Below are 19,342 nucleotides of genomic sequence, written 5' to 3' on the forward strand. Positions count from 1 at the left end.
TAAATGGCTGCTTTATTGCTTAAAAAAAAATGTCTAGCTGCAAACTCCCAAAAAGGAAGAAGGTTCAATATCAAGCAGACTTATTCTTCTAATTTTCTCTCCTACATCTAGGAAATAAATGTGGTGTCAGAGCATATGAAATCATTGTTCCCCTCTATACTCGTTACCCTCTGCCAGAATCCCTGCTTCCAGGTTAACAGAAAATTGAGCTCTATCTGAAAGCAATGGGCACTGAATATCCTCATGAAAACCTATCTCAGGGGCTTCCCTGGTGGCACAGTGGTTGAGAATCTGCCTGCTAATGCAGGGGACATGGGTTCGAGCCCTGGTCTGGGAGGATCCCACATGCTGCGGAGCAACTAGGCCCATGAGCCACAACTACTGAGCCTGTGCGTCTGGAGCCTGTGCTCTGCAACAAGAGAGGCCACGATAGTGAGAGGCCCGCGCACCGCGATGAAGAGTGGCCCCCGCTTGTCACAACTAGAGAAAGCCCTCGCACAGAAACAAAGACCCAACACAGCCAAAATAAATAAATTAATTTATAAACTCCTACCCCCAACATCTTAAAAAAACAAAACAAAACAAAAAAAACCTATCTCACCATAAGATGTCACTTCCTCCTTGTCCAGTGATTAGTCGTACCTATTATGCTTGCCCTTCACTCCCTCTTTTTTACTTCAGAGTGCTTAGAACAGTTTGTAATCACACATATATCTGTGTTGTTTCTTTTTAATCTCTCCTAATTTTTCATCTGCTTTTAATAGATTACAAGCTCCACGGAGGCAAAAACATTGCCTGCAACCCCAGTGTCTAGCAGAATGATTGGTATATAGGACCTAAGGATTGTTTGTTGAATGGATAAATAGAGGAATGAGTCTATAAATGAACAGACCCTTTTGGAATAAGACCACAAAGGATACAAGTGGAAGGACTTAAAGGATTCAAAGAGAAAGGACTAGTTCGTAAATAACTTCAGTTTTTAATCTTAGCCACACAAAGACCGCTTAGCCAGAGATAACTGTCAGTAGCTATTGTTTTGCTCGAAACAGAAATTGTTCCTGGAGAGTCCATCAAAAGATGCTGCTACTGAGAGCTGTCTGCCCTTTCCACAGGGGCTTTTGTGACACACTGGATTTTGTACCCAGACCACACAACCATAATGGTCCTCCCCGACAGTAGCATGTACCAGGTAAAGACGTCTTGTTCTCTATGGGAGGGCTCAGCATGCATGGGTTTTAATACCTCCCAGGGCACTGAAGTTTCCACACCTGGCCCAGAGAACATCTTGTCTTCTCTTGGTTACAGTAGCAGAAGAAATCAAGAACAAAGGCAGAACATTCTTTAATTGAAGGAGCCCAGGACACAGAACACTAGGGACTATTTATCAAAACGTCCCATCATGTGGGTGGTGAAACTTGATCTAGGGACCAGGATGGGACAAAATGAACCCAATGTCACCCAGTGAGTAAAGAGCGTCATGAGAACTAGCCTCCTCTAGATGACATCTGCCTCTAGTCAGGCTGTTACTGTTTGTTTGTTCCTCCTCTGTCCCCCTCCCCACCCACTCCTGCCAGTATACAAGGCTGCGTTTCAGCTTCAGTCACTTACACTCCCAAGTAAGAGCATGATACTTTCTAATCTGGTGTGACTGGAAAAAGTCAGAAAAGACGCCTTTTTTATTTTGGCAACACACTCCCAGGTCAATGAGACCTTGGTCAAAAGTTCAATAACTATTTAGAATCAGTAAACCCTGCAATGGGGATCAGGGGAAGATGGAGAGAGAAGCGGCCCAGGAGTTTAAAGGCCTGAACACATGCTATTTCTGACTTGCTGCGCGAGCTACAGGTAGTCCTTCCCTTCTCTGCCTCTTAGTTTCACCATATGTGAAATAAGGGAGCTAGAATAGATCATCTCTACCTTTCCGTCTTACTTACATCTTATTCTAAAAGGAAGGAAATGTATACTGCCATTTTATAGATTTAGAGAATCTCTATTTCTCTGTATGTTCTCAGAAACAGAAAAGATCCCTTGTTTCTGTGGAACTACGCATACAGAAGCCGAAACTTGCAGACCCGGGAGGTCCAGTGATGGTGGACGTCCTGGATAAGTCTGCAAAGGCTGATGCAATCACAAGAGCCATCCCCGCCAGCCCCACTGTGGGTAACAATAACTTTTCTGCACACCCCCACTCCACTGGGGTTTAGAACATGAGGATTCTACTTCTCGTTTTTCCTCTGACCTGCTGGAAAGTCTAATCAGCTCCCTTTCGTGATAGGACGTCATCTACAAGCTCAATAAAGACAGAAACAAACCACTCATAACTATTATTTTTATCCTAGGATGAGAGTCGTGTTGGATGAGGAAAAAAACCTAAAAACTTCTTTAAAATGTTAAGGGGGGCATAACGTTACCAGCTCAAAGTTTCTATCAAAGACAGTCTTCTATGAAGTCCATTTAAATTTGCACAAGTTTTTTTTTTTTTTTTCTACAATGAGTCTTACAACATCTTTCCCATAAGGAGAAACAGCTATGGCCAATAGAACCATGATGAAACTGATTAGCAACTGTGACCATCACAAAGTTGTCAGCTATTACTACCCTAATTCATCTTACATTTGTATATAACAAGACCTGATGCAGAGGTATTGAATATGCATAACTTAAAATATACAATGCATATGATTATAAAAACAGAAGACCATGTGTGTCCTCGCCAATGGTCCGTGCTTACAGAGGAACCCGGTGGCTGTCTAACCTCCTCATGAGATGTCACCTAATATGGAGGGAGAGGCAATGAAGAATGCTGCATGTGACTGACATGAAGGAGTTTATGAAAGGCGGGGGAAACATTCTGGGTGTAATTAAGAAACTGGAAACTAACAAGTTGAGGTCATTAAAAGTGGGGGAAAAAATGGAACAAGACAGCCTTTTTGTCATGCTTGACCATAAAAGCCATGTTTTTGTGTAAAGTTGAAATGTCATTCTTAGGTGGAGCTGGGCTTTTCCAAGTGTACTAACTCTCAGAACATGTCAGTGGGGTGGAGTTGTTCCAGTAGATTCTCAGGATCTTCTCCAGCAGCGGATTCTCAGAGTTGGGTAGAGGTAAGGCAGGGCCTTGACTGCCAAGTGGCTTTTCTCCTGACGACTCTGGCCCCTCCCATGGGGAGCACCGCCATCCAGCAAGCTCAGCAGGCTAGAGACAAACTGCTGGAGAATCTCAAGAAAGCAGGAGATCCCTGCTCAGGCAGGGGCAGGGAGGTGCCTCCGTGGCCTGGTTGGAGAGGGGATGGTGGGGTGGATCGCAAATCCAGAGGGAGGAGAAGCCCTTTGAGTCTAGGCAGTCTGAGCTGGAATAACTAGATCCTGCCCCTCTCATCTACCCAAGGACATTATTCCAGTTATTTTCCTCTCCTGTGTCCTCAACTATCCCTTCTCTGTTAGATCATTGTCAACAGCCTAAACAGAAATCATAAGTAGGAGTCCCAAAGCCCCTTGGACTATCGCTCTCTTTCTCTCCTTCCCTGTCCTGCCAAACACCTTAAGAGATTTGCCTTCTCACCTTATCACCAAATTCCACTCCTCCAATTCTTGCTTGATCCGCCAGCCAGACTCTTTTCCCACTCACCGTCACCCTATTTCTCTACCCAAACTGCTCTTATCAAGGCCACCAAGGGTCTCCATGTGGCTTAATCCCATGGCCAATGCTCACTTCTCATTTTCTTGACCATCAGCATCTCACCCAGGGAGTCATTCCCTCCGCTTGAAATTCATCTTTCGCTTTGCTTCCTAGACATCATACTCTCTTGATTTCCTCCTCTTGGAGCCTCGACCTCACCTCAGTATCTCCTGTTCCTTCCTCTTCACAGCCCCAACTGCTCCAGGTCTCCGTGTTTGGATCCCTTTTTTGTCTCTATAATTGGCCCCTTGGAAAACTCATTGTTCTTATAGCTTTAAATAATAAGCTTTCAATTTTATATATCCAATAGTATTAGTCTTCCTTTGTTGCTATAATGATACTATAAGCTTATTATATTAAAATAACACAAATCTATTATCTTGTAACTCTGGAGGTCAGAGTCTGGAATGAGTCTTACTGGGCTGAAACCAAAGTGTCAGCTGAGCTGGTTCCTCCAGAGGCTCCTGTGAGAATCTGTTCCTTGCTTCTTCCCACTTCTAGATGCTGCCAGCATTCCTTGTGTTGTGGCCGTATCACTTTGATCTCTGCTTCCACCGTCATATCCCCTTCTCCTCTGACTCTTACTTCTTCTGTGTTCCTCTTATATGAACCACTGAGATCACACCTAGATGATCCAGGATAATCTCCCCATCTCAAGATCCTGAACTTAATCACATGTGCAAAGTCCCTTTTCTTGTATAAAGTAACATTCGTGGATTCTGGAGATTAGGATGTGGCCATTATTCCACACCAGCCTAGACTTCTCTCTAACTCCACATTGGGATACCCAACTGCCTATCTGCAAATCTGCTGGGATGTGTAATAGGCATCTTAACACCAGCATAATGGTCAATGAGCAGTTCCTCTTGCAGACTTCCTCATCTCAGTTAATGCCAATCCCATCCTCCTAATTGCCCAGTCCCAAAACTCTGCAGTCCCCCCTAATTTCTCTCTTTTCTTCCCTCACATACCACATCCAATTTCAGCAGCCAATTCTCTTGTCTCTCTCTTTAAATTATACCAGAATCCTCCCACTTCATACCATGTCCAATGTTATCAGACTGTCTCAACTCACCGTTAATGTTCACCCGGATTATTGCAACACCCTCCTAACTGGCCTCCTAGCCTTTTGCACTGCCCCACCCACTGCAGTCAATTCTCCATACAGTCGCCTGAGTGGTCCTGCTAAAACCAAAGTTAGATTATGCTGGGGTTTTTTTTCCTTTTTTTTTTTTTTTTGTGGTACGCGGGCCTCTCACTGTTGTGGCCTCTCCTGCTGCGGAGCACAGGCTCCGGACACGCAGGCTCAGCGGCCATGGCTCACGGGCCCAGCTGCTCCGCGGCAAGTGGCATCCTCCTGGACCGGGGCACGAACTCGTGTCCCCTGCATCGGCAGGCGGACTCTCAACCACTGCGCCACCAGGGAAGCCTGCTGTTTTTATTTTTTTTCTCAAAACTCTTCTTCAGTGTCTTCCTATTTTACTAATAATGACCACCAGGCCTTGTGTGACCTGTATCCTCATTAGCCCTCTGGCCTCATCTCCCACCACTGTCTCCTTCACCTACTCTGCCCCAGCTACACTGAACTCCTGGATGTTCCTTGAAAATGCCAAGCATCTTTCTACCTCAGGATCTTTGCACACACTCTTTCCTCTGTCTCCGAGGCTCTTCGCCCAGATGTCCATGTAGCTCACTCTCTCACATCTTTCAAGTATTTTCTCAAACGTGTTCTCAGTGATGACATTCCTGACCTCCATAGGGAAAAGCCCAGCCCATATCCTCCCCCATCCCAGCCTCCCCCACCCCAGCTCTCTCTCTCTCCCTTTCCTGCTTTCTTTTGTTCCATCACTTTTTTCTCCTCCAGTCATTGCTATTTCTCAGTCTATTTTACTTACTTGTTTTGTTTGTTGTTTTCTTCTTCTCCTTTTAAAACTATAAATTCTATGAAGGTATCCATTTGTGTCTGCCTTGTTTCCTTTTATAACCAGGAATGGTACTTGGCATATAGTAGAACTCAATACGAATTTGTAGAATGAAGAAAAGAGGGTTTCGCCACATAGGTGTCCAGGAGATTAGTGAAATGTGGCATTTACTGCACCTGTTCTTTTATTAATTTAACCACTCAGTGTTTGCCGAGGGTCTGCCCTGAGCCTAGACCTCAAGGAGCTCATAGTCTTTGGGCTCACATACGTGCTGTGATATTGATTTATAATAAATATAGATTTGGAGCTCCCAAAACCCTTGGAATTTCCTGTGCGGAGAGTGATAAATGTGTCTTATGTTAATAAGGTGAACTTTGGAAGGCACCCAAAGATGGGGGTTGGTTGTCTGTGGAGCCCACCGAGTAATTAGAGGGTTGGAACTTTCAGTCTCACCCCCCTGATTTCTGGGGAGGGGAGAGGATCTGGAGATTGAGTTCAATCACCAAAGACCAACAATTTAATCAGGTGTGCCTGTGTAATGAAGTCTCCATAAAACCCAAAAGGACAGGGTTCAGAGAGCTTCTAGGCTGGTGAACCAGAATGCTTCCACATGCTACTGTGTTGGCCCCCAACTCCATGGAACAGACACTTCTTTGTTGGGGACCTTGCCCTATGTATCTCTTCATCAAGCAATTGATTTGTATCTTTTCATATCCTTTTGTAACAAACTGGTAATCTAATGAGTAAACTGGCTTCCTGAGTTCTGTGAACCACTCTAGCAAATTAATTGAATCCAAGGAGGGGGTCATGGGAACCTCTGATTTATAGTCAGTTGGTCAGAAGCACAGGTAACAACCTGGACTTGTGATTGGCATCTGAAATGGCGGCAACCTTGCGGGACTGAGCCCTTACCCTGTGGATTCTGATGCTACCTCTGAGTAGATAGCGTCAGAATTGAGTTGAATTGTGGGACACTCAGCTGGTGTCCGAGAATTGCTTGGTGGTGTGGGGAAAAACCCCACATACTGGAAATGGTGTCAGAATTGGACATGCAAACACCTAACTTTAACACAAAGCTGACTTAAAAGTGCTACAGTAAGAGTTCAGAGTGCAGTGGCGGGCACAGAGGAGTGAGAGAGATATTCGATCCTGCTGGTGGCTTTGGGTAATTGGAAGTAGCTTCATGGGGAAGGTGGCATTGGAGCTGCACCTTGATGGATTTCTAGTTGTACTGTAAGCCTCAGTACGGTAGCTTTGCCTCATGGTGCAAGGCAGTGTCGGTGTTCCTTCAAAACCCAGCATGGGACCCGGTTCCAAGACTGGGACCCTGACACACACCAGTCTGATGGCGGAAAGGTTAAACTTAGGAGAGCAACCTTCTCCACAGCCTGGCCCGTCTCAGAGGCCTCTGGGGAGAGGATTGAAAAGATCACATCTGCCAAGCAGAAGGCAATGCCTTCAGCGAAGTCCAAGTAGAAGTAGTGTCTTCATGATGTTATCCCCAGGGTCTGGGCAGAGAATCTGGGCAGGAGATCGAAGCCTTGCTGGAGAGGGATGCAGGGTAGGCAGAAGCCAAGCCCCTGCGGCCCCGAGGCTCTGTCGTGAGGGCTGAAGGGAGTGTCATTTGAGAGCAAGGATAGAGTAACGGGCTGTGCAGTCCTGAATGGCTCCCCTATCTCTGTCTCCCTGTGGCCTTGAACTCCCACTTGTCCACAAGAGGACAGAGGTTTTCTGAAATAACAATGCTGGGTTGCCCTGGCTTTCTGGAATCTGACCTTCTGTTCCCGTGTCAGACTTCAGAGTGGGGTCGTCTTGGTCTCTTGTTTCTCATTTTCTTCTTCATTCACTCCAATGTCTTTAGAGGCAAAGGCAGAACAAGTAAAGGGGAGACTAGGCTTTGTAACTGCCATGGTTTGTAAGTGCCCCTCCCCCTTTGGCTGATTTCTCAGGGTCATTGGGCTTTCTCACGGGTTTGAGTGTGTTATGAAACCGGTCCGCAGTGGGGGAGAAGCTCTGTGTAGATGTGCCCCTTGACCGTAACGATGGTGGCATTTAACACGCACTCTCTGCCTGCCTGGCCCGGCTCTGGGCTCCGTGAGGCTGCAGAAGAAGGAAAACTGGTGGCCATCCAAGCTGAAGATGGTGGTGGCCTGTGGCTGGGTGCCAGGTTTCTGGGCTGCTCGCTGGGTCCTGGCCATGGCCAGGGTGGCCTGTATCAGTGGTGCCCATGGCAGAGCTCGGCTGGCACGTGGAAAGACTTTACCTGCTTATCGGCGCTCCCCTCTGTGGGAGTGAGCGTGCTGAATGCCTCCCAGAAGTTGCTCCACGCAGAGCGCCAGACACCCAAGGTCATGGCCTATCCCATGTCTGCAGCAGGTGTAACCCTTCCCCTGGGGTGATGGTAACCAGTCTCTATTTGACAGCCCTTGGGTGAGTCCCTTTCCGACCGGCTATGAAGTTGAATAAACAGCACCTAGGTCACTCTCCAGACACAGGGACCACTGCCCTGGTTGGGACCATCACTCGGCAACATACTCTGTACAGGACCTTCAGCTTGCTTTGCTCACTCGGATTAACTGATGACCAGGAGACTGGTTGTTCCTCCCTTTGCTTGTGGCAGGAGATGGCTTAAATATATAACCAACCTTAGGAGAACAAAAAGTGGTAAAACCCATGCTTCTGCCTCAAGGAGCTGGCCTCTGTAAGTTAACCCCTAGACCCAGATGTTCTGGGTTGAGGCAGAATTCGGTGTTTGAAAAGACGGTGAGGCTGAGGCGGTGAGACTGAGGGAAAGTAGATCCCAGAGCCGGGCTGCGGAAGATAAGAGGCCAAGAGGACATCAGAAACCCGCCGTCTGCACCTCGGCCCTGGACAAGCCACCACAATAGACCCAGAGTCAGAATCGCCGCTTTAAGGCTAAGCACACACTTGTCCACACCCTCAGTGCCGGTAACTTAGTTTTAAATTATTTATTTGAATTTTCAATACAAACTAATGAAAAACGCTCAAATGACAGAACAAAACTAGCCCCATCTCTTTTCCTCCTGTGATACCACCTCTAGCCTCCTGCGATTCTTCTGATTATACACACAGGCGTTTATACCGAGCTAATTGGAGCCGGGCTGCCAGGGGAGGAAGCCCCGCTCTGCCACTTACTAGCTCCCTGTGTGATGGAGGGAATCTTCTCCCGGCCTCCTTTTTCTCATTTGTAGAATGGAGATAATAACAGAACCTACTTTTCAAGGCTCAAATGAGTGAAATGTAGAATGATCTGTTAGATGGATGTGAAATAAAATCAATACTACAGGCGGATTAGGCAGCCTGCAATCCCCCCAACCCCCAGGCCTCCTCGACCCCCGCTAAGCTGCTCTCCTTCGCCCTGTAAGCGCTCCATCTGTGGGTTTGCAAACACAGAACCCATGCCTCTGCCCCAAAGAGTTTCCCCTCTGCAGGGAAGCTCCTGTACCCGAGAGCATTCAGGCACTGGCCTCTGCAGGGCATATGGCCCCAGTGCTGGTCACTTCTTAGGCTTAAGGCTCTTCCGGAGCAAGGGGTGTCATATTTATCTCTGTATCCCCTGTGCCCTCACGGTACATGGCATACAGAAAGAACTTAGTCAATGCTTGTTGGAAATAAATAAAAATATCTTCCCACCTAATGGTTCCTGATATGCCTTTCCCAGTGATCTCCCAGCAGCTGCAAGGCAGGACTGGGACTACTGTCTCTACTTTCACAGGCTCCGAGAGGGATGCAGGAGTCCAAGTTTCCACGAGCGGCAGGCTAGGCCATGGACGCAGGTCTCCATCAAGGACACTTCCCGCCGGGTCGGCCTGTCCTCTTAGACTCTACGCCGTTTCTATCCCAGTGGTTACCTTCAGCTCCTGACTCACCCTAGCCATCCCCACAGGCCCTGCTTATAACGCGGAAGAGATGCTCTCTTGGGGCCTGGGAGCTCCGTGAGGCAAGGGCTCCCCTTGAGGCAGGGAGCCGGGCTGGCTTGTCCACTGGGCCCTGGACCACAGCCTGCTCTCAGAACAAAGCCGCAGCAGTGAAGCGGCCATCCGGGCCCAGCTGCTCTGGTGTCGCTGTCTCCAAACACCCTCATGCACCAGGCAGTCTGTGCAGCATGCGTCCTGGCCCTTACCCCTCCTTGAGCCTGCCCCACCCCATTCCCAGGCCCCCGGGGCGGAGGAGGGGATGACTATACTAGATATTATTTGGTAATTAAGAAGGAAAACACGAAGAAGTGTGTTTTTTATTTTTTTCTGTCTGTCGTTTGGTTGCATCAAAATGCTTCTGCTTTCCAAATGGCCACATAGGTTTACCCCACCCTCCCCTCAGATGCAGCCTGTCTCTGCTTCTGGCTCCTGGGGCTGTAGAGCTGAGTCAGCAACTTCGGCTGTGTGGAGAGAGGCTGCTATTGAATCTTGTGACCAGGGTCCCTAGGAAACACTGGAAAAATAGTGCTTCGTAACTGTATATCACCTATCCCTTTACAGGTCACTTCCTCATCCATTATTCATATGACCCTCACAGCTCTCTGCCTAGGTCAGCAGGATATTACTAGGGGCAAAAATGGATTTTGTAAAGTAAATTGGATTTTGTCAATGAAATTGGCCGTGACCCTTATCACAATCCTTTGGTGTGAAACTGCTGCACAGGAGTCTAATACAGCCCGTGAAAGAGATGATGAAGTTAATCCCCAAACCAAAACGTAGCCTGGTGCAGAGCCAGCACACCTGGCTTCTAGCCTCGATGGCCAAGAGAACGTGGGCAACGCGCAACCCCCTCTGGGTCTCAGTTTTCCTATCCGTGAAGTGAGATTTACGATATTCAAGATCTTGCCTAGTTATTTGGATGAGCTAACACGATAGGGCTATTATACACCTACCGTTGAATCCCCCCACCCGACACACACCTACACACTCTGAAGTGGGGTAAATGTCTGCTGAAATCAACAAATTCTTGAACTTTTCCCCAACTGTTACCTAATCGGTAGGCAATGCCTGTCTTAAGCATTCGATCCTAACCTGACTGTGTAATTTTCTTTTTAAATTGATGGCTTCTGTGCTCATGAGTGTTCAAACTTCTCCTGGAAGTTCAAAAGGGTTGTAAGAAGATAGGGAGGCGCCCAGAGAACCCAGTGGGGCCTGTACATTGTGACATCTTTGGTGTGACCTCAGAAAGTGATGCTCCCTCTGTTTCCTTATTGGCAGCAGAGGGAGAGGGGAGCAGGACCTAGAACCCTCCTCTTCACTAGAAGACCGAAGGAATAAGCAGTATGGTGGCTGCTTCTTTCTGGGTCCTCTGCTTCTTAGGAGAGGAGCAGGTTTGAGGCTGCCCTGTTTGCAAGTTCAAACTCTACTCAGGGCAGCAAACATGGGAAAGCGTGGTGAGTACACAGCAAGTCTTACTTGTGCTGTGAATTGAATCTTAATCTCCAAATACCCTTAGAAGCAAAAAAAAATAAACAGGAGCTCAATCAATCATTTTGCCAAGCTCAGTCCTGTACAGCTGGGGTTGGGAAGTGCTAAACCCCATGGAAACGACAAATGTCATCAGTTCAATGAACAAAACCCAAGGTTGAAAAACAGAGCTTTCAACATGTGTTTATCCTCAATGGACCTGAATCACATGGTCACATATCCCTTTCTACTGGGCAGAAACTGACTCCTGACTGAGTGAAGATGAAGAAAAGTTTGAATTTAGTTTTAAAAAGTGGTATTATCAGAGCAAAAAATTATAATGATTTTATAAAATGTAGTAGCAGTCACTTAAAACAAATACAGTTTATTAAAGCATATATATTGTGATAATGTTGGAGAGGGAATTAAAATAAGATGAAAATTCATGGAAAGGCAAAATTGTATTAACTGCTTTTGAACTTAATAGTGTTCTTTTAAATTAAATTAACTGTTCTGAGTCTTCATTCAGACATTTTTGGTAGCCCTTGCAGAAATTCTAACTAATATATATTGGTTATATACTAAAAAGTAGAGAATCAATATAAGCTAGTGACATTAATATTTGTTACATATCCAACAGATATAAAAAGATGCATTTTAACTGTGTTAATAGAATTTTAAAATTCCATAAGAGATATTTGAAGTATAGGTCCTAGAAAAAGGAATGCGTTCAATGATCTACTTTGTATGTGTTTAACTATAAGAGCTTCTCACTTAATAGAAGGAAAAAAAAAAAAAAGAGGTTTTTATTGTGGTTCCTGAAAATTAGGATACAAATTCTTGCAACTGCCTAAAGGAGTATTTGGAAAGAATGAACAGAAAAGAAAGAAAAAAGAAGCAAGAGTCAGCCGCAGTCCACTCTCCGCTGACAAGTTTTCTTAAAATAAGGCTGTTCAAAGCTACGGAATCCGAACACCGGGGTCACAGGGAGAGGCGCCCTCACACCCTCCACCTGACGCCTGGCCTATTACAGCTAATTCCTTTCACGTGTTGGGTAGAACAGGCGCTGGATAGAAACTGTAGGCGCAGCGGATTCTTTCATCTAACAATCCGCAGTACTTCTTGTTTTATGGAAAGAGCTCCAGAGGTAAGCAAGGTTAATGACTTGCCTAAAGTCAGGGGGAAAGCAAGGGGGGAAAATGGAAACAGAACGGTCTGCCCTGACCTGGCTTGGTCTTCACTTCTCCTCTGTTCCTTTCTGTGACACACAAAGCAACTGATCAGGAAGCAAGATGAAATGACATTTTTCCTTTGCTTATCCTTTTCGACAGTTGGAAAAACTGCTCTGCTGAGATGGCGCCCAATTTCTTTCTAAAGCATGCAATAAATAAGATCTCCTGAAAGTGCCTATAAATGGCATCCACGTCGGTCCATCATCATCACCATCATCGTCATCATCATCATCGTTCTTCTTCTTCTTCTTGGTGATGGTGGTGGTCCTCAGTAGTAGCATTTTAGGCTTTCTACCATCACAGCCCTTTTGAACCACAAAGCCCTTAAGGCTTCTGATCCCGAGGTCATGAAGGCTGCTCCTTCCACACATCCTGATTTGTGAAGGCTCAGAGGAAGGTCACCGAGTGGGCCAGTTAGAGGGATCCAGCCTTCTGCTAGGTTTAGTATCCTGTTCAAGGCCTGGTGGTAGCTACGATTTGTTTTTACCACCTCTCACTTCCTGTCCCAAGAGGCACCCTTAGAATAAGGTCCTTATATTCAGACTGAGAGTTTCCAGGAAAGAGAATGTTAACTCTGTTGACAAATTCCAGTGTTGGGACGCTCCAGGTCTTAATTCTTTGCGCAAACTTTCCATCCTGAGTTTGCATGTCCCCTCGTGCTCCTAATTAGTCTTGTCACGGGCTCCTACGCTATTGTTTTAAACACCATCCTGTGTCCCAGGAGCCAAGGGGTCCTTCGGGGTGAGTAGTGTTGTATTTGTGTATATTTTAAAAAAACGATCGTCGCTCTTCTCGCTGTGGCGGCCATCAGTCTTCAGTGGAGGTGTTGCCATAGAGATGTTGTCTGATCCATCTCTATTGCTAGCCCCCTTTACAGGGGGCCGTGAATAGGCACTGAGGTAGGTAAATGTATGCAGTGACATTGAGCGGATGATTCTATTCTGAAAAATTCCTGCACAGTTTGTTTCTGTGCTTGTCTGAGGGCTGGGACAGGGTGTTGGGTTTTGTCGCGCGTGCTCTCCTCACAGGCCCAGAGTTAATGCAAGCCTTGTTTGGAACCACTGAAGCAGAAATTTCCCTGCTGCCAAGGACAAAAGCTTCACAGGCCACCTCAGAGGCTGCTTTGGGAAGGCTGTGTCTCCTGGGCTCCCAAAGGAAATGAGAGATAACGTGGAACACGGAGGAGCGCCCTCAGAATTGTCCCAGACCTCCTGGTCCCACCGGACACATCTGGCCCTGTCGGACACATCTGGCACCATGGAAACTCCTCTGGCTAAGTGCGGGCTTCTCCAATCAAGGGTTTAATTTGATTTGTCTTTTTCCAGGCTGTTGAGAGAAATCATCTTGAAGATGTGTGTGCTTTTCTGTTTATGGTGATAAGTGTGTATTTGCACAGCTCTCTGCTCTGTCTTTTCCCTCTCGGGCGCGGGGGTGAGAAGCTCTCTTAGGAAAAACAATGATCGTTTCGTCGGTTCATGCCTTTATGTTTAAATCAAATAACACCCAAGTCTTCTTCCCCCTCTGAGAAAAAGAAAGGGAGGGAAGAATGGAGGAAGGATTTATTGAGAGTCTTGTGTCCTTGGAAAGTCACCATAAATGAATTTTGTTGAAGAATGAATGAATGAATGTTTAAAGCTAGCTTGATGCAAGTTAGGAGTTTCCACAAATATTTTTTCCGTTTACTCTTCACAACCCTGTGACACAGGGGTGATTAGCCCCTTTTTACAAAAAGGTTAAGTGACTTGACCAAGGCCACGTGGAAGATGAATGGTGGTCCTTGGAACTGAATCTGGGTCTTTTGATTCCAAGTCCAGGGCTCTTTTTCCAGGACCTCCGCAGCCTTGCTTCTAGCTTCTGTGTTTGGTGGCCTCTGCCCGTGGGCCAGAGATACTTTAGCAAGGTCAGCTTTCTCCCTTCAGGCGCTAGCATAGCCTGGGTGAAGCCCATTTCCTCATGCTCCTTGCCCTGACCTCTGTCCTTGGCCATTTGGCCATGGCCAGCCCCTGCCTGATGTTAGCAGCATCAAAGAAGGGAAGGGCATGAGACACAAGTGGAAACTGCAAAGCTACACACATTTCTTGAACTTCGGGAATAGGTCCAGGGTGGGTTGTGTGACGGTGCTTCTGGCCCCCAGATGTTTGTTTGTCTGTTAAGTTGCTCCATGTGTGGCTCATGTCAGCTGAAAGCTGGAAAGCAGGGGAGGGAAAAGCTTTGTCGCATGGCCTGGCAGAGCTGTGGTGTATGGATCTGGGGACACAGAACTCCAGTGTTCAAACATCCGTTGGTTCATTTCCTCACTCGTTTTCTCACTCGCTTTTAACCTCATTCACTCATTCATTCACATACTCAGTATACACCCTGGGGAGGACTTGAGCCAGGCACACGTGTCCAGTGCAAAGGGTGCAGAAATGAAGAAGACGTGTGCCCTGTTTCCCATAAACTCAGAAATGTATAGTTATAGCACCAAAATAACAGCAATTAACATCCGCCCTTTACAGTTTACAGAATACGTTCACATCTCATATCCAACCTTCACCATATTCTATGTGGTAGGAATTATTGCTAAATCCATTTTGCAACTTTGCAGATGAGAAAAACGACGATCAGAAAAGCTATCCCAAGTCCTTTGAGCGCAGGTCCCGTGTGATTTTGAATAGTTCCAGTCTGGAAGCGTTTTTTCTTAATCCCTCTGCCTGCCTTTTTATGACCAAGGAGTCAGCTGGTTTGGGATAATAAGAAGTCACTTGTACCAGCTCTATTTGACTCCTTCAAATAGCTGGGGAGTAGCAATATTTTACAGCACTCTCCCAGAAAGACTGCTTTTGTTATGTTCTTGAGAGTTCCAAAGTGGGTGGCAAGGTTTCCACTATTTGGGGCTAAAGTAGTGATTTCTAACTTGGTATGCACATTGAGAGCTTAGAAACACTCAGGTCTGTACCCCAACCCAGAGACGGTGATTAATTGGTCTGAGATGGGGTCCAGGCATTGTGTTTTTATCCATGTCCATTCTAAGCTAAGGTGTTCCTTGACCCTTTCAGTTTCACCCTGTCCTGCAGGTGTCCCCTGACAAGGAGTGTTGGTAGAGGGGATGTATGCTCCAGTGACCTTGGCTTGCGGTGTCTCATGCCCTGCTGGGCTCCCTGCTGCAGGGTTGGAACCCTCACGGACAGTTGTCTGGACACTAGAAGGTAACATCTAAATAGCAGTGATCTGGAAAGTAGGATGAGTGACCAAGGTTAAAAATCGCCTTCAGTGACCCAGGAAATTCCTGTGAAATAGTCATATATGATTTCCCCACTTTCATATACAATACTTACAGAGGTAGTGTAAATATTGTACATGAAATGTGCCCAGGAGAGGGGGCACAGAGATGAAACAGACATACCCCTCCTTTCATGGAGCTCATGGTCTGGAAAGGAAATACACACAGAGATCATTTCAACAGAATGTGACATAGTAAATGGGGTGACAGACGACCTGCCTGCAGAGCCTCAGGGAGGCTGCACCTCGGAGAGGACACGTGATTTGGTTTTGAAGGGACAGCTGGATTTTTCCAGGCCCAGCTGTGGGAAGCACGTTGAGAGTAGAAGGCATGGCAGGAAGAGAGGCAGGCAGTGAACAGCAAGAGTGAGAAATCCAGCAGGATAGCTAGAGGGGGAACTGGGGAAAGATGAGGCTAGGGCCAGAGATTGCTGCTTTGCACCTTATTCTGGAAGCAACGGAGAACCAGGAAATGATTTCAAGCCTGGGAATGACTCAGTCTGTGTGTTGAGAAGATCACTGGTGCAGTGGCCTGGGGGATGCATTGGGCTGGCAGTGATTCCAGCGAGCAGAAGAGGCTGGAGGAGAGACCCATTAGAGCTTAGGGCCAGAATGGGCCACGGCTGGAGGTTGGAGAGAAGGGGCCAGAGAGGGATGCTCTAGCCAAGGCCCCAGGGAGGAGGAAATGATCCTTCGCAGTGAGTGAAGGGCCAGCAACAGCTCCTATAACTGCTATTAGAAAACAGACCCTCCCAGGCAGGCTCCATCCTGAGCCCATCTCCAGAGTCATCGCAGGAGATGCCCCCCAGGAGCCTGGTCCTGCTGCATCACCCCTCCAGCCCCTCAATTCCCTGAGGAGGCTAGGCTGCATTTGAATGTATGGTGCAGGCATGCCCACGGGTGGGGTCTTAAACATTAGGGTCTGCCTAGTTGACCAAATGCTCCGGGCTCCCCAAGGCTGAGAGCTATTAGGGAAACAAAAGAGAACCCTTTTAATTAGACTGCATGTCCCTGCAAGGCGGGGAGAGAGGAACAGAGCCCCAGTGATTCTGGTGATTATATGCAACAGGGGAAATGTTTAAAACATCTGGGTGTATTTATACCTCCAAAGCCATGACCAAAACACAAGAGGATTTAAGCGAGCTGAACCTTCCTCTCGGCTTTTGTTTAAACTTATTTGCAGACGCCTGGGAGGATCTAGTGATGACGGGAAACCTCAGGGTCAGCCCTCCCTCACTCTCTGGGGGTGCTCACCTGCCCTCTAGCAAAGCTAAGGCCTGGGGAGGAGAAGAGGGGAAACTTACTGGTCTGAAAATGTTACCTTTATACTGTTGCTCAGGGCACCTTTTGTTGTATAATCAAATATCCCACTTTGTACGCAGCGGGCACACAAGGGCACCGAAGCTGGGGTAGCAGTAACGGGCAGAGAGATCTCCAGAAGGTTTAAGACTTACATCTAAGAATTATATAAAGCCCCACACCCAACATTCTGTAATATATAAATACACGTGCTAAAAAAGGAAGGGGAAAAGGAGCGAGGGCTTCCCTGGTGGCGCAGTGGTTGAGAGTCCGCCTGCCGATGCAGGGGACATGGGTTCGTGCCCCGGTCCAGGAAGATCCCACATTCGTGGAGCGGCTGGGCCCGTGAGCCATGGCCGCTGAGCCTGTGCATCCGGAGCCTGTGCTCCGCAACGGGAGAGGCCACAACAGTGAGAGTCCCGCGCTACCGCAAAAAAAAAAAAAAAAAAAAGGAGCAATGAATTATTAAGAGATCTCTCCTCAAAAGTCACTGGCAAACGCAAACCAAAGGTTGACTTCCCTTCATCCCAGAAGGGTCTGTTTTGCAGAATCTGGCAAAATTCACTGAGACCCTTCCGAGTGATTGACTTTTTAGTGCAAATAACAAAGAAGAATGCCCTTTTGTAAAAGTTGCTCCCAGTATAAGACCTAGATGTCATACTAAAGCTAATAGAAAAAATAAGGAAATGAAGACGGCCAGTTCCTTCTCCCTTGATGAAATGCCCAGGGCTCATCTTCTAGAATAGTCAGCTCTAAGCAAGGCCCGTCACCCTGAGAGTCACAGAGGATAGAAAGCTACTCTCCTGACTGATGCTGCTTTTTTTGTTTCCTAAGAAAGACTGCTTTGCAAAAGCGTTTTGAACAAATTGTGCCATTTGAAAGAAAGCGGGAATAGAACAGAAGCCGTCAAGCTTTAATTTCTCTGCTAATTAATGGTTGATCATCTATCCTTTTATGATTCTTGACCCCAGAAGGAAAATTTAGTAGTACTTTCAGATTTTGCACAGTTGTGCTAAATGAGGTGTGTAATGCACTAATTTAGTGCCTTGTTAGCATAAGTGGGGCTGCCCCAGCCCCTCTGCTCCCCACGGAAGGCTTTCTCCAGAGCCGTGGGGGAATTTTCCTGGCACATGCATGGCTTCTCTGGGCTCAGATGCCTGAGACGTCATAGCCAAGTTGGGGGCTCGTCCCACCCACCCGGGGGTTTCAGACATGAGCTTGGTCCTTCATTTTAATGAGACCATTTAAACCCTCAAGTCTACAAGCCGCTTCACAACAGTGTCCCCCCCAGAAACCAATTTTACAGCCCGTGCAGCTGTTTCTCACATCTCAGTACCACCCCTCCAAGGGAAAACCAAATCTTAGCCCTGGGAGAGGATTTCTGTTTGTTGAGATGATGGACAGTTGGTGACGTTTATATTTAATACAGGCATTTAGGCCAGACGTTCCTCTGGCATACATGCCAGCTCAGTAAATGTCCGGGCTTGCTGCATATATGTCTGAAACCCTGAGAAGCCTTGGCCAAGCTGATGGATTTCCGGGTCCAGGTTGTAAGAAATTGCAGAAAGACACTTGCCGTTTGTGGACCTCTGCTTTCCCATCTGTTAAACGATCTGTAAATCTTCATCCCTAAGGTCCCTTCCGGTTTTGACGTCCCATCATTCATCAAGTTGAGAATGCCAGAGGCAGCCTGGGTGACTTAGCCCCTGTAAGGGGGTCAGTTCAGAAGAAGAGTTTTGAAATATCAGAACTCTTCAGAAAGTCCATATCCTTTGGCCCACCAGTTCTATTTTAAGGAGCATAACCCAAGAAGAAAATTAGACAAATGCATGAAGAAAAGGGTATTTATGAGACTACAGAAATTATTTAAGGGAAATAAAATCTTGGCTCTGAATATATGTATTTTTTTCCCATCTCAGCTTTCACAGATATACAATGGCAACTATCAAACATCTCAAAAGATCAGGAAATAAATGATTTATTGGCTGGAGGTTTTTCATGAAAACTTTGGATGACCGAAACTGTTTGATATCAACACAACTCTGGCATCTTTTTTCTTTTTTGGCCCCATTGAGTGGCATGCTGGATCTTAGTTCCCTGACCAGGGATCGAACCCGAGTCCCCTGCAGTGGAAGTGCGGAGTCTGAACCACTGGACCGCCAGGGATGTCCCTATGCAACTTCATTTTAAAACTGTAGAGACAAAATGTGTGAAGGTTTTTGAATGCAGAGCCACTTGCCTGGTTCGTGTCCTTACGATTCCCGAGTGTCAGTCTTGCAAAGGCATTAAAGATGATCCAGGCCAGCCGCTACATTATACGGACAGGGAGGGAACTCGCCTCAGGTTTGAGAGCTGGTTACAGCAAAGCCAGGGCTAGTACCTGTCTCCCAACGCCCATCTCTAGACCAATGTTGTAAAAACACCTTTTTTCTCCAGGCACCTATGGAGAATGCAGCAGGTTGAGACTTCCTTCTGGAGTTCTCCAGCTATGAATTCTGAGAGCTCAGGTTACTTCCTTCTCAGTGGAGGTCCTCGGCTCTGGAATGA

General features: G+C 46.9%; 1 pseudogene; it reads right to left on the reverse strand.

The window, feature by feature from the left end:
• LOC136122002 (D-aminoacyl-tRNA deacylase 2 pseudogene) overlaps nt 1–12,516 on the reverse strand; it is a 45,769-nt pseudogene extending 33,253 nt beyond the window's left edge.
• Between the last annotated feature and the right edge of the window lie 6,826 nt (nt 12,517–19,342).

The sequence above is a fragment of the Phocoena phocoena genome, chromosome 4 (assembly GCF_963924675.1).
Source record: "Phocoena phocoena chromosome 4, mPhoPho1.1, whole genome shotgun sequence".
NCBI lineage: Eukaryota > Metazoa > Chordata > Mammalia > Artiodactyla > Phocoenidae > Phocoena > Phocoena phocoena.